This window comes from Nannobrachium achirus (assembly GCF_963921795.1).
Source record: "Nannobrachium achirus genome assembly, chromosome: 2".
Classification (NCBI taxonomy): domain Eukaryota; kingdom Metazoa; phylum Chordata; class Actinopteri; order Myctophiformes; family Myctophidae; genus Nannobrachium; species Nannobrachium achirus.
The window spans coordinates 33,088,791-33,103,518 of record NC_137811.1 but is presented as its reverse complement, the minus strand read 5'-3'; the positions used below and the strand labels follow the sequence as shown (position 1 = coordinate 33,103,518).

The following is a 14,728-nucleotide window of genomic DNA, read 5'->3' as shown; positions in this document are numbered from 1 at the left end:
GGTTTGCACTTCCACAGTGCCTTTATCCAAGGTGCTTTACAATGTTTGTTACAGAGGCAACCATGCAAGGGGTCCATGTCTTGCTCGAGGACACTTCGACAACAAAGCTCAAACCGGCTGCTCTAATTCCTGAACAAAAAAGGCTACTTCTTCCCAGCACCAACAAAAATGGCATCCAAAATAATCCACATGAAACATTTTACTTTTAAAACAGCATTCGAAAAGGTCCATTAAAAAAGAAAAAAAAAAAGAAAACATTTTTTCAATGATTTTGACAGGTGACAATAGTGAAATCAAATGTATGAATACTGCCTCTGTCTCTTTCCCTGTCTATGTGCGTGCGTGTGTGTTGCAGTGTGTGTGTGTGTGTGTGTGTGTGTGTGTGTGTTTGTGTGTGTGTGTGTGGGTGGGTGGGTGGGTGGGGTGGGTGTGTGTGTTTGTTTGTGCACACATTTGTAGGTGCACAAGTACATATCTGTTTTTTATAATGCTTGTATGACATACAGTTGAGAAGACAGTGAAGAACATGATGGAAAATGATGGAAAATGTTGACTGTTGAGCTGGCCATTGGGGGCCTGTATCCCTAGATACCAGCTGGGGTGATAGGCTCCTGGAACAATGCTATCTGTGATTGGGCTGGTGCTTGTGTCAACATCAGTGTTTCAACATGGCCAAGACAAATCTAGCTGTTTATCACTTTCTGACTCACGGGAGCAGGTGTATGATTACTTTATATAGCCTAATAAAAAACAACACAAGCTGTTCATACACATGTGGGAAGTCACAACCTCAGCTGAATCATGTAATAATAAATGATACCTATACCAGGACTGGAGGATATAATCTATCTATAAATGCGAGAAGTCTCTGCGTGTCTGTCTGTCTGTCTGTCTGTGTGTCTGTAATCCGCGTATCTCGAGAACCGTTCGTCCCACCGGCTTCAGATTCGGCACGCGCGTTCCCCGCCGCGGCACGGAGTGCAGTGCCGGGTCTCGACCCGACCCGACGCGCGGTTTTCCCGAACCGGCGCGAAACGTTCGGAATCTCCTTATGCGGGGTTGATTGTTGACATCAGGCTGTTCCGGAGGAAATCGGCGAAAGCTCTGACTCATTGTGACATCACTTCATAAAAGGCTCTGACATCACGTACGCCACATGAGTCAACAAAAAATCTCTGTGAGTGTGTATGTATGTATGTAATCCGCGTATCTCGAGAACCGTTCGTCCCACGGGCACGCGCATTCTCCATATATGGGCATAAAATGAATGCCCCCATATATGGGCATAAAATGGATTGCAGACAGACAGATACAGATATCTCCATATATGGACATAAATGGACAGAGGCAAACAGATGGTCAAAGATCTCCATATATGGGCATAAAATACAGATATCTCCATATATGGGCATAAATGGACACAGGCAAACAGATGTTCAAAACGGGTCCTATGACAACAGGTATAATGAGGTTTGCATTAAAGGGGGAACCGGCACTGTGTCTGCAACACAGTTGGAGGCACAGACAGATACTCCATATATGGGCATAAAATGGACGCAGATAGACAGATATCTCCATATCTGGGCATAAAATGGACCCAGAACTATAACTGCAGTGATCTCCATATATGGACATAAAATGGACGCCGACAGACAGACAGACAGATACAGATATCTCCATATATGGGCATAAATGGACACAGGCAGACAGATGGTCAAAACGGGTCCTGAAGGGCGGGGCATTCATTCCCTATTTACATTGTTCCGAGTTGGCCAGGTCGCCGACTAGACGCCGCCCAGCTTCTAGTATAATATAATACAAAGAGGATCTAAAGGCATTTTATGGGACACACAAGTTTTGCTTGGAAAAGCTAAATGCACAATGCAGTCCCATGCACACACCTTTTGCACATATACAGTATTCCTGTAGGCATTAGAGTTGGTTTATTCATCAGTAGTAGGCCTACACTGATTGCTAACCATTTCCAGACATTGGCTTGCCCATATTCAATATCTCATTTAGTGTCTAGCTCTATAGCCTATAAATAAGCATCTTAAAAAAGTTAATACGTTTAAAAAATGAATAGAATACAAATAATAATACAATAAAAACATTCTAAAGAGAGATTCATGAAACGAGAATCCAGTAAAAAAGAAAAACAAGAAGGAAAAGAAGAAGGTGTAGGGGGAGTCTCGTTTACAACCAGATCACTTGTTGTTTAAAAGGCCCAACTCAACTGGGAGACTCTCTCGTCCACATTTTCGCACTATAGTCTATCTGCTCCGTTTGAAGTCGAGGGAGGGAGGAATTCTCTCCTCAATATCGGGGCGGGATCTTGTGACTCACTAGCAACTTCCTCAGCAGTAGTAGGACAAAAAGTAGCCGGTATAGTAGGCTGTAACAGTCTTATCGCCCCCAGAGGTTTGACTATAGTGAAAGAAACAAAAAAGTTTAACATTTTGCGTCCTGCTGCAAGCGCCGGGCGCAGTGACTCCTCGCCGTTTGAATGTCTGCGGACACGGAGGATCGTCAGGTTGCAAAGGTGCCGTCCACTGCTGACATAACTTCGGGTAAGAGAAGCGTCACATCTTTCTTTCTTTCTTGGACTTTTTTACTCCTCCGACTTTCAACATCATTCTTTACGTTCCCGTTGGATTCCACCCTCACACAAAACGCTGCACACTTTGACATCGTATGTTTTTTCTTTTCTTTTCTTATTTCAACTGCCAAGGAATAAGTGGTGACATTAGAATTAAGAATAATTTGCTGATTAAGAAATATGGTATAAATGTAAACCATAAAGATGCTGTGGCTTTGAATGAATGAATGAATGAATGACAGCAGTCCTATTTGTAGCCAAAATCACAGGTAAATTAAGGACTGTTGTCCTCTGGTTCAAAGTTCAAACCTTTCAATTTTAAGAAAAGACATGATGTAGGCTAGTCTACCTAGGGCAGTGGTTCTCAAACTTTTTCATGTCAAGGACCCCCAAATTGACACTTATTAGCCCGCGGACCATTTGAAAAGACATGCCTGGGACCCCCATAAGAGAGCTTTTTTATGGCTCTAGAAGTGATTCTCAACCATTTTAATTTCAAGGATCCCCAGTTTGACACGCATTATTAGGCTATACGGACCCCCATTTAATGGCATTTCTATCTCTGGGACCCCAATTTATACGCCACTTTGAGAACCACTGATGTTGATGTTGGGGTCGGGTCCTATGGACCCCCTATGGACCCAGTCTAAGGAGTAGGCTAACATTAAAAGTATTGGACAAGAAGTTTGACCATGCAGGTGATCCTATAAAGGGCAACAAAATGAATGCTCTAGCAGGCCTACATTAATACATCATCACGCAGAACCATGTTGATTTTCAGCCCTGTATTGTTTTAGCCTTTCCTTTATTTATTTGTATTATTTACTATTATAGTTCAAAATGTGAGATTGCTGACTGAACTTGGTCTAAAGGTGGTGGTGGTGGAGCCAGGGCTTTGACACTATGACAAGACTTCATACTTCACACCTTAGTCAAACACATTGCCTGGGGGAGATGCCTGGAAAGCGGAACATGCATGGGGAAAGCAAGCCGGGACCACTTCCTGTGACAAGTGAGGGGTCCGGTGGTGGTCTGCCTCTGGACATTTTCTGTCTGCCTGCCTTTCTCGCTGTTGTCGTTTCTCGTGCCTTTCAACTTCTATACCTTCTTCTCAAACAGACAGATAGACAGACAGACACACACTCACACACACCTACTGTATGTCCACCTACATCTCTCTCTGGGCCCATACCCCACACCACTCACACACACCTACTGTATGTCCACCTACCGGTACATCTCTCTCTGCCTCTGGACCCATACCCCACACCACTCACACAGACACTACAGAGAGAGAGGGAACAGCTCCAGAGAAAGTGTGCAGATATTAGATTTGTGACCCATAGTGAACTGTGTCGAGTCAGGAGGACCAACTGTCACTATGGCAGGCCAATAATATATCGATATTGTATCGATATATTGTATCGATAGCGTCTCTGACTTGTGATATAGCGAAAGTGTTGTCTTTACTCAGTTTTAGTCACTTATTCGATACTGTCACGCAACCTGCTCACAACCGGTTGTAGATTGGCTGCTTTCACTCTTTTTGGAAAATGTTTGAAACTTTTAAAAGAATTGTCAATACGACATAATTATTGTCACAATATCTATATATTACAGATTTGGTAAAAAAACAAACATATCATGATATTTGTCCCAGAAACTGCCATGCAGCTGAGAGGTATGTGGATGTCTCGAGGAGCAAAGTCCTTCAGGCTAAGCTTCTCTTCTTCTCCTTAAGAGCAGCAGGAAGTGGGATGTGGCAGTAGTGTACGTCTGGGATGGGTGTGTCTGTGTTGCGGCTTTAGAGTTTGTTTAGTGTATACATCATAAATGCAGTACTGACTGTAGTAGTACTAGAAGTTGTAGTTGTAGCGTGAGGACCCGGCGATATCATTGCTATCATCTTAGCCGTGCTGTTTTGTTTGCTGTGGTAGCTGGATAACCTTTAATCTGTAGTAAAGTACAGTATTGTGTGCTGTGGCCATTGTCTATGCGGAAGATTTCACAGGCTAAATGTCATGATACAAAGATGGTGATGTTTGCCCACATTGACCCTACAACTGCTGTTACATGCAGACCACAACCGTATTAGTGGGGCGGCATAGCTCAGGGGTAGAGAAACCGTTATTAGAGCACGAAGGGTTCCCGAAGGGTTCCCAGTTCGAATCCGGGCTCCCCCTGAGTTAATGTCGAAGGGTCCCTGGGCAAGACTCTGAACCCCACATTGCTCCCGGTGAGCTGGTTGGTGCCTTGCATGGTTTCCTCCACCACCGGTGTATGAATGTGTCCGTGAATGGGTGAATGTAATGCACAATCTCTGTAAAGCGCTTTGGATAAAAGCGCTATATAAATGCACCATTTACCATTTAACATTTATTAAAGAACACCACGTTCCTACCAATGTTAGGAGTGTGTAATAACCAATGTTTGAAGGCCTTGAATGGACTTGGCACTCAAATGCAATACAATTTAATCACAAATGAAAATGCTTTCTTTAGTTTTTGTAAGAATTATTTTGGAATTGTAATTCAATTGGAAAGTCTGTCTCATGCTTGCGTCGCTTGTGTCAGACGGGCCTCTCATATTCTGCAGTCAGACATCACCGTAATTCAATTATACATTCCAAATTTGATATGAAGTGTTCCGAAAAACAATCATTCACATCAAAATTCAGGAATGTGCCTCTTTTATTTATCGTCACTTGAACCTGGCTTGATACATTTAGATTGAATTACAACCAAACTGGGTGACCCCAGAACATCTGAATTGACCGAAATAGCTCCGCTCTGCAGAACCATCACGTCATGCGGCCGTGGCCGCGGATGAAATACTGCAGGAAACAGATTGGCTGAAGACCCAAGCTGTTTGCAATGCATGTTCTCTCAACTACTGAACAAAATGCATAGCTTTCTTTGACCCCCCACCCTCCCTCTTTCTACTGACAACTTACCGAACTGAACGTCCACTTTAAGAAGAATTTGGTGCCTGGGGGCACCCTGCTGTCCTTACACAACTGGGTGTTATATTTTTAACGCAAACTGCTCACACAATAACAAGCAAAAAACTAAACCCCACAGCCATGACCAAAAACACAGTCATTCTGTCATATTTAGCGGCTGGGAACCTTGCCTTGCACGGAGGAGTCTAGTATGTCATATTTTTGTTTGCTTTTTTTCTTTCCTCTGTCTTGTTGTTCCCTCTTGCTCTCTCATTCATGGCGGCGTTGGAGCGACACAGTTCCAGCCAGCCTCCACCACGGTCACATTCTTTGGAGGTTTCAGTATTTTCTGAAGGTTAGCCCTGCGTGGTGGTTGGACTGGTGCCAGCTCTAAACTACAGTGGAACTGTAGCTAAATGACTCGGATTGGCTGTGGCTGTGGCTGAGTTGTTTTTTTTTTTGGAGTGGTTGCAGCGGGGGGGGGGGGGGGGGGGGGGGGGGGGCTTGGCATCTTTTGAACCCTGGGCATTGATAATGATGGAGAAACGCTGGTCAAGTGTTTGCAGGTGGTTGGAGCAGGATTAAAAGCTGCTCGCTTTTCTGGACCCTTCATTGTCTTTCTACCGCACAAAAGCCATGGGAATCTGTTGGTTTGCTGTGTATTGTCTCACATAACGCGGTAACTTTGTGCATTTGAAAATATACACTATGTTTCCCAGGCCAGATGTACCTGGCTATAACTATATTTCCCAGAGTTAGTTATTCCAAATGCTTTTTGGCCTTTCATTCAGTTCTCAAACTTTTTCATGTCAAGTACGCCCAAATGTACACTTATTAGCCCACAGACCCCCCATTTGAATTCAGGAGGGACGACCATTAGGTTGAAGGGGCTTTATTGACAAGAATGAAAGCATACAAGCAGCAATATAGCACATAGAGATAAGCAGCAAATACAGCAGCAACTAATGACATGAGCAGCAGATAGCATAATGGAATAAGCAGCAAGCATGGTTAAATGCAGCACTATCTAAACTTCAAGCGGAACCTAGGAGTGGCATATGGATTCTACCATCGGATCAGTGTACCGCGGGTCACGATATATATAACGTTATATCGTGAATTAAGCTCTCCGTGGACACATGATCCGATACCCCCAGCGGGGATAAGCATAATCCATTGAGGTGGACGCTGGGGATGGCGGTGGGGCAGCGTTGAGCTTAGCAACTGACTATAGCTGTGCAGCTAGGTCTAATGTACTCTGGGTAAGGGGGGGGGCTGAGGCCGCTGGCCCCCGCCCCCCCCGGCGCGCTGTCAACCCTTAACTCGCCCCTCCTGAACTAGCTACGTCATGACTTCCTGCGCTCAATTTCAGGAGGGACGACCATTAGGTTGAAGGGGCTTTATTGACAAGAATGAAAGCATACAAGCAGCAATATAGCACATAGAGATAAGCAGCAAATACAGCAGCAACTAATGACATGAGCAGCAGATAGCATAATGGAATAAGCAGCAAGCATGGTTAAATGCAGCACTATCTAAACTTCAAGCGGAACCTAGGAGTGGCATATGGATTCTACCATCGGATCAGTGTACCGCGGGTCACGATATATATAACGTTATATCGTGAATTAAGCTCTCCGTGGACACATGATCCGATACCCCCAAAGAAAGGACCCACGCGGGTCCCCCCCCAAAACACGCAATGCTTTAGAATCCATAAGGCTCCTAATCATCGGTGAGGATGATTTGTTTCCGCGGGCCTAACAGCTTGGACACTGCTGTGACCAGAAGCGCATATAACTAAACTAACCTATCTAAGCATACAAAAACATTGCGCCCAGCACCCAGAATACTTTATTAATTTAAATACATTTTTATTTTTTATTTTTTGTTTTTATGCATTTTATATTTTTTATACATGATTTATGCAGCCCTTTTTAATATTCTACCACCCCCGACCACCTTGCTTTGCTAGGGAAGAAAACCTCCCACAGTATACATGGCTCCGCCTGAAGCGCCCTGATTACTCTCAGCTTGACGCAATCAGTCTTTAATCGACCGCTGGTTCGGTCACTCCAGCGTCGCCTGGCTGCTCATGAGCCTCTGAGCTTGGAGAATCTCTGGCCTGCTGAACCTGATGTAACGCACATAGGCTGCCGATGACCATCGACCCAGGGACTGGATTGTAGCCGAAGGCACCAGAAGGGCTGCTGAAGTTGCTGCTCCGATACGCAGGGAGTGCGGCGTGTAGAGGGCCGGCGCCAGGCCTTCGCTCTGGCACAACGCCTTCAGCTTATCAGCGAACCAGGCTCTTGTCATGGGCCTCCCCTCGGTGGTGCGAAACAGTGGATCATTAGGAGCTGACATCGGCCGGACCGCCAAATATCTCGCCATGGAAGTGAAAGGACAAAAAAGTGAGTTAGTTTTTGCCACCACTACCGGCGTGCCTACGCTAAATTTATCAGTTTTTGACTTTTTTAGCAAAACAGTATAATGCGTATCTTCCATTACTAAATCAGAAAAGCAGAGGCCCTCAGATGGGTCGAAAGTCAGGGTGCTCGCCGTGTATTCCCCGCAACGTAGGAAAGCATAGAAGGCGAATAATAGAACAGCTTCCAACATGACATTAATGTGCCATGCGAATAGGCCTCCCCTTAATTTCCCCACCAACCTGTGAAGCACCGCTATAGTGATAGGTAAGCGGCTATCATTGCCTTGAGTTCGCTCCTTCTTGATGCCGTTGAGCAACAGGTGAATGGCTGGGTTGCTTAGAATACTTGGTACCGTCGGGTCACGGCAACGGAGATGGAATTGAATGCCCGAAATAATTGCTTTAATGGACCCGGCCTGTAACTTCCTAGATTCGAAAGCATGAACTATGAACGCACACACCATTGGGATATTGAGGGGAAGCAAGGGACATGCAAAACGTTCACAAAAATTGCAGAAAAACCACCATGCTGAGTCATAGGATTTAATGGTGCTTGGGGCAAGGCCCTTGCGCATGTATTTCTCTGCGGCCTCCCATAGGGAGACCAGGGGCCTTTCCTGAATTACTCCAGCGACATCTCCGCGAATGGTGGAACCGTCAGGCCTCTGGCTGCGGCCTCCGGACATAGCATGCGGAATTCCTGGAACTTTAAACGGGACAGAGCGTCAGCAATACGATTTTGTTTGCCTGGAATGGACTCTGCCCGCATGATGAAATTGTTCTGCAAGCCTAGCCAGGTAAGGCGTCTTACGAATTTATTAATAATACTAATTGAAGAGCGCCCTTTATTAATAACTTGAACTGTTGCTTCGTTATCGCATCGAACGGAGATTTTCCTCCGGGCCCACTTGTCTCCCCATAGGGAGGCAGCTACAACAATGGGGTACAGTTCAAATAATGCAATAGATTTACAACCTTGAGGTAGCATTAGCATTTCATTTGGCCATGAACTGGCAAACCATTCCCCTTTAAAGAATCCCCCGAACCCGACGGAGGGGGCCGCGTCCGTAAAGAACTGCATGGCTTCGGAGGCCTCCTCTTCCTCATTGTAGAAGAAGGAGATTCCGTTCCATTGAGCCAGAAACAGTGACCAGAACTTGAGATCTGACCGGCTCCCCTCGTCTAATTCAATAATATCTGAGAGAGCCTTTTTTCCCTTTGATAGGTCGATTAATCTAGACACAAACGAGCGGCCGTGGGGAATAATGCGCATCGCAAAGTTAAGGTGACCTAGCAAGGATAGCAGCGCCCTTTTTGAAACTGCTGGCGCCTCCGCTGTTTCCTTAATAATCTCTCTAATTCTTAGGAGTTTCTCTAACGGCAAGGCGGCCTGCATTAGAACACTATCCAGCATGATTCCTAAGAATTCGATCCTAGTTAAGGGGCCGACCGTTTTTTCTTCGGAGAGCGGCACTCCGAGACTATTGAACACTTTGCGCACTGTCTCAATACCTCTAGCGGGCGGTGCATTAGCAAAATCAATAGTTAGAAAATCGTCTAACAAGTGGAGAACGAAGGGGAGTTTAAACGTGTTATACAAGATCCAGCATAGCGCTTCCGACAGCGTGTCGAAAATGCGGGGGCTGCTGCGGCACCCGAACGTTAGCTTTACCGCAAAATATAGTTTAGAACGCCATTGAATGCCAAACAAGTGCCATTGTGAAGGGTGTAACGGCATAACTTTGAACGCGTCCACAATGTCCGCTTTAGCCAGCCAGGCTCCTGGCCCCGCGGATTTTATCATCTGAGCGGCCTGATCTACTGAAGCATAAAAGAGAGAAAACGGTGGCAGCGGTATTAAACTGTTAATGCTAGGAACGGTGCCACCATGCGGGGCGGAAAGGTCGAAAATGAGGCGTTTTTTTCCCGAGTATTTCCGAGTGGCTAGCCCTATGGGGCTAACTCTGAACACGCCAAACGGCGCTTCGTCGAACGGACCTATTAAGTGCCCCTTTCCCTTCTCTTTCGCCAGGAGAGAATCCACTATGGATGGCTCCGCGAGAGCTGACTTGAGATTATTGCACACATGCGACACATTAGGCAACCAACAAAGCCCCGCTAGAAACCCCTGAGTCAAACCCGTAATCAGATATTTAACCCAGCATTTGTTCGGGTGATCTGATAGGGCAGCAGAGAGAGCCGGCACGTCCACTGGAGTTGAGGGATGCATCTTTTTTATTTTTTCCCATTCTTGGACTCCGGCCTCGTCCTCCTGGGACACACAGATTTGGGGTGGCTGTCCCCGCACCAACTGCAAGCATGCATATATTTGCATTTAGGAAATGTACAGACATTTTCATTAAACTGTATACACAAAGGAATATTGCGAGTAGGACCATACGACACCTGCTGTCTTGGGTTCGCTGACTGCCCGTACCCCATCTGCGGGTGCTGATTAGCGGGCGGGAAGGATTTAGGCTTACTTGCCGGATTCTGGGCACCGGTCTTGGGGCATAAGTCGGTCCTGTGGCTATGTGAGTCACAGACCAAGCATGACAGCGGCGGGTGCGCCGTGAAATGTCGGCTAATCAAACTAAGGTCTTGAACAGACCAATCGATGCGCTGGTTGAAGCGCTGGATGTGCATCGCAGCCTTCGAGGAGAAACTCTTGTGATACTCATAGAAGAGTCCTCCCCCATAAGTATAAGCTAAGTCGGAAATAATGGACATGTAATTGTCCAACTCGGCCCTGCGCTCCTGATAGATCTCGCACATAGTATCGCGATAAACCCCGAAGGCTACGTTAAACTCCGCCAATGTCAGTGACTTAGACAATCTAGGATCGTTGTCCTTCAGAATAACTGAAAAGTCCCCGCAGTCGAGGAACCTCTCAGCCGAGGATTCAGCGGCGCATAAGAGAATCTTGACCAGATTCACATCCTGACCTGCCAACACATTTAAAGAATATTTAGCAGCGGTTTAACCCCAGCCAGCAATAGGGCCAAACAAGCGGTGCTATTTACCTGCGAGAATCTGGCTTCTCAGCGCTTCGGGGATGGCAGCCGCCGGGGAGATGAACGGAGACCCCGCTGCTGGCGCCGCGACTGCGGTTCCTAGATTCCTGCGAGGGATGAAGGGAGCCTCGCTGTCCCTCGGTGGAGCCCCGCTTGGCCCTGGACCTCCGTTGGACGGGCCTGCGCCGCTGTATTCCAGCCGCTGGATGCGCTGGTTCATCCCCGACAAGGTGGACTTCAGGTCCGCCAGCGCTAGAAGCACCTCCATGCTCGCGCCTTTGCCCCCGAAGCCGTCCTCGCCGCCGGCGGGGACAGGAGTGCTGCCGCTGGGTGCGCCGCTGCCTCTGGGTACGCCGCTGCCGCTGGGTACGCTGCTGCCGCTGGGTACGCCGCTGGGTACACCGCCTTTCTTCTTTTTCGGTGGAGCCTGGGTGTCGGCTTTTGCGGGCCTCTTCCCCTTGCCTTGCCCTTTCCCCTTGGCCGCCGGGGGCTCTTGATCACCGGCTGGTTTGCGCGCCGCGCACATAAACTGAAACAGCCCCTCGTGGCCGAGCCCCATCGGGGGTGACCACCCGTTCAGATACAGCTCGTCCAGAATCCTGTGAACTGGCCACTCCGATGGGTTCAGCGTCAGCGACTGATGCAGCCTAGGGCTTCTGCGCGGAGTAGCTGGTTCCTCCTGCTGAGCTGGTGGGACCCCGGAGTCCGGGATCATCTCGACTTCCTCTCCCTCACCCTGGGGCTCTTCCGGATCCGACTGAGAACTTCCCGACATGGTGAGTAGACTAAGAAGTAATAAATAATAGACAAGATAGAAAGCGAACCTCATTGATCTACTGATCAGCGACCGCGCAGGCTGGCTAGCCTGGTAGCAGCTCCCGACGACGTGGCAAAATGTGTAGCGATTAGCTCTCGTAGCAGCGACCTCCGTGGCAGCGTTGAGCTTAGCAACTGACTATAGCTGTGCAGCTAGGTCTAATGTACTCTGGGTAAGGGGGGGGGGCTGAGGCCGCTGGCCCCCGCCCCCCCCGGCGCGCTGTCAACCCTTAACTCGCCCCTCCTGAACTAGCTACGTCATGACTTCCTGCGCTCAATTAGGTATATGCCATACCCCCATAAGAGAAGATGTTTACGGCTCTAGCAATGATTCCCAACCATTTTAATTTCAAGAACCCCCAGTTTGACATACATTAAAGAAATAGTTCACCCCCAAAATGACTTTTTTTCTATTGATTACTCATGCCATGGAGACTTGAGTTCAATAATAATTTTTCGTTTTAGTCACATTCCTAAGACAATAATTTAATTACAGAAAAAATGACTCCCATTGATTCCAGATGGGGACCCGAATGCATTTGGGTCCCCATCCGGAATCAATGGGAGACATTTACTAATACATTTTTTGTCTTAGGAATGCGAAAAATACGAAAAAAAAAAAATATTGAACTGAAGTCTCCATAGCCTGAGTAATCAATAGGGGAAAAAAAAGTCATTTTGGGGGTGAACTATTCCTTTAAGGCAATCTACAGACCCCCATTTAATGGTATTTCTATCTCTGAGACCCCAGTTTTTGAAGTGGTGAAAGTCACTTCCAAGGTGTGGCTTTGTCTGTCCCATGTCTGTCCCATGTCTGTCCCGTGCATGCAGAATTGAGGTTTGGTCAAGCTTCACATGACAATTTGGCCCTCCAGACAAAATCATTCATTCATTCAGAATTCATGAAAATATCGAACTAAAGCACATAGAAAGTATAGATCTAGAAGATAGAATGTATAGATCTAGAACACAGAATGTATAGATCTAGAACACAGATTTCATAGCTCTAGAACACATAGAATAAGAATTCACCGCTTCACTTCGAACCGAGGTTTGATTTTTATTGTAAAATCAATGTTAATTTACCTCTGAGAGTGTACAAATGGAACCAAATGGACCCGTCTCCGAGTTACACAGGTCTATGTGGTTCAAAACTATCGTTTAGATGGTGACCCCCTGGAACTCTCTCCTCAAGGACCCTTGGGGGTCCCCCGGCCCGGACCCCACTTTTGAGAACCACTGAGTTATGCGACATCTTCTCCATGGCCATCTGGCCTTCTATTTGTAGCCTAGCCAGGCAGCCTGTTTCCAGCGGGCCGCGGGGGGCGCGTGGCCAGCAGCAGGAGCATGTCTAGTAGCCCTGAATGGAGGGAAGTGACCTCAGGTTTCCTGCATGGGGAACGGGGATGGCCAGGTGCTGTGGTGTTATTGTGAGGGGTGCAAGGCTTCCTCCATGGACGCTTTGTTGGTAAATGGTCCTGAAACCTGATCCTTTGAGACAGGGCCCCCTTGGGAGCTAATAACCCCCCCAACACACACACACACACACACGCGCACACGCACGCACGCACACACACACACACACACACACGCACGCACGCACGCACGCACGCACGCACGCACGCACGCACGCACGTGCGCGCGCACACACTCGAGACTCGCAACTAGGGATGGGACGATATGAAAATGTCATATCACGATTATTGTGACCAAAGAAATCGCGATTTACGATATTATCGCGATAATCAAAATCAATTTTCCTGGGACGGAACATTTGCCAAAAAAATAGCAGATTTACAAGCTCACAACGTGAGCTTGTAAATCTGCTATTTTTTGGCAAAGACGTTTGATAGAGAGTGAAAAAAAGACTATTAAGTATGTATATTATAAGTACCTTTTACCAATAGAGGGTTTAAGTGGTATATGCAGCTCAGCAAATAAAAAGGTGAATTGATCCCCAGTGCATGATGGAGGATGATATCACGATAAATTAAATCTCCACGATACGATTATCGTGAGTGTTTTTTTTATCACAATATAATATCGCATATCGCCCCATCCCTACTCGCAACTCAGTCATCCTGACTCTCACTCTCTCTCCTTCATTCATTCACATGAAATTGTATGTATAGTGAACCTAAACTTTATATCAGCCACTAAGGGGATTAAAGGGTAACTTACACTATGCTAATAGGGTAATTACATGGTTCCAGGTATACAATTAGAGGTTTATACCTAGCACTTACCTGCAATTCTCAAAGGAAATGGCATCAAAGGAAATGTCTTCAAAGGAAATGAAAAAAATAATGTATAAAAAAAGGAGTATGTGTGGAAAACTAAGCTCCAAACTCTCTAGTTTCGTACGGTGCAATTACATGTTTTATGAAGAGTGAGGTTATGTGTTGCGTCGTTTGGACTGTCACCTGTGTGTTCTGTGCAGTTGTTTTTCTCTCCCGTACTGTTTTCTCTGTCTGTCGCATTCTGAACGCAGGGCAGTCCCACTCTTACCACATTCAGGTATGTCTCATCAGCGACCGCACGTTTACCAAAGAGTCTGTGGCCTTAAGCTAGATGCAGAATAGACCAAAATTTAGAGTGAAAATCTTTAACTCAAATCTTTGCTTCTGGGTCCCTGGAACAAAGTATTTTGCGCTGGGGATCCGTTGCCAAATACATATCATTCTTTTTCTTTTTTTTAAGCGATTTAGAAGACTGCCTATAATCTGCCTATCAGTGGTTAAGGACCCCCAAAATATCTATTTGGCCGCAGACCCCCATCGCAAAATATTTTGTTCTAGAGACCCCCAGAAGCAAAGTTTTGAGTTAAAAAGGTTCACTCTAAATGTGGGTCTATTCTGCATCTAGCTTAAGGGCACAGGCTCGTCTCATCAACACCAGCTACGTGTATACAGTATATATATCACAAT

At 46.5% G+C, this 14,728-nt stretch overlaps 1 protein-coding gene across 1 annotated transcript in view; it reads left to right on the top strand.

Annotated features, from left to right (window-relative positions):
• Nucleotides 1-2,509: 2,509 nt before the first annotated feature.
• The window catches only part of fhl3a (four and a half LIM domains 3a), a gene marked incomplete at its 3' end in the record, with an annotated part of 87,820 nt that continues 75,601 nt past the window's right edge, over nt 2,510-14,728 (top strand). Inside the window, exon 1 of the mRNA XM_080720950.1 lies at nt 2,510-2,570. The remainder of the gene's footprint in view (nt 2,571-14,728) is intronic.